The sequence below is a fragment of the Carlito syrichta genome, unplaced genomic scaffold (assembly GCF_000164805.1).
Source record: "Carlito syrichta isolate Samal-C Ts95f unplaced genomic scaffold, Tarsius_syrichta-2.0.1 Scaffold316024, whole genome shotgun sequence".
Taxonomy (NCBI): domain Eukaryota; kingdom Metazoa; phylum Chordata; class Mammalia; order Primates; family Tarsiidae; genus Carlito; species Carlito syrichta.
In genome coordinates, this window is record NW_007260120.1 from 1,105,207 (window position 1) to 1,106,756 (window position 1,550).

The following is a 1,550-nucleotide window of genomic DNA, read 5'->3' on the forward strand; positions in this document are numbered from 1 at the left end:
CAATCCTTCCGCCTCAGCCTTCCAAGTAGCTGGAACTACAGGCGCGTGCTACCACACCCGGCTAATTTTTTTTGATTTATTGTAGAGATGAGGTCTCGCCAAGTTGCCCAGGTGGGTCTTGAACCCATGGGCTCAGGCAATCCACTCACCTCAGCCTCCCAAAGTGCTGGGATTACAGGCTGAGCCACCGAGCCCAGGTTCTTTGTCCCTTTTCTAAGTAGTAACCACCACTCCCAGGAGGGTCGAGCTACTTCATCTAGAAAGACAGAATTTGCCCCTGAGAAATTCTGGAAAATCTGAAAGGGGAAAAAAAAAATCACAACAAAAAAGCAGAAATAGCCGGGAAATGTTTGGCCTTGGTCTACCAGGCACTGCCTGGTGTTTTCATTGTGTTCCAGCTTTGAAAAAGTGACAGAAAAGGGAAGGGGCTGCAGTTTTTCTACTGCTGAAAATGGCGGGGGGGGGGGGGACACACACCCTATCTTGCTCAGGGTTGACCCTTCAGCAAGGGTCAGTAGTTGTCTGCAAACTGCAGAAGCCTCCCAAGGGATCTGAAACACAAATTTGCAGGGCAGCTCAGGGCACGGGTTTCCGTCTACTGAGTTGTGTATGATGCTTATACGCTCATTTTGCTGGCAAAAGAGCCTGTCATAAAATGTAATACTGACTATAAAACAAATCAGTGCTTTGAAACGACTTGCTTCAGATGTTTTCATAAATCCCTAATGGCTCAGGCACTGCCTGCTATTGATAATATTAATGTGTTAATAGTTCCTCCAAAGTGAGCAATGGGTAGGTCTGAACGAACACCCACACACACACACACACACACACACACGCATGCACGCGCACGTGCGCACAAAGATGGAGATGCCTTGGAACTGGAAGACAACAGTTTGGCTCTCCCTTGAATTCTAGCTGTACTCTGCTGATCTCAGAAAGCCAGAGCCAGAGGAGACATCTGAGATTCTGGATTCTTGGCTGGAGTGCCCCTTTAAAGTGTTTTAAATGGGTTCATAAAAAGTATATTATATAGGTACATATGCACATATAAAAGCATGCAGACACACCCATGTTCACGGTGGTAGTGCTCACAGTAGCCAGGAGGTGGGAGCAACCCCAAGTGTTTACAGAAAAAAGGGTCAACAAAATGTGGTCTATCCACACAGTGGAATATTACTTGGCCATGACAAGGAGTGCAGTTCTGACGCACACGATCTCATGGATGGACGCTGAGTGAAACAAGCCGGACACAAAAGGCCAAATGCTGCACGGTCCCACATATATGAGGTACCTAGAGAGGTCATATTTAGAGACAGAAAGTTGGGTGGGGTTGCCAGGGGCTACAGAGAAGGAATGGGGAACTGTCTTTTCATAGGCACAGAGATTCCCTTTGAGCAGATGAAAAGGATCTAGAGATGGATGGTGGCGATAATCACACAAGAATGAGGATGTGCTTAATGCAGCTGAATTGTATGCTTTAAAATGGTGGAAGCAGCCGGGCTCGGTGGCTCAGCCTGTAATCCCGCGCCTTTGGGAGGCTGAGGTGA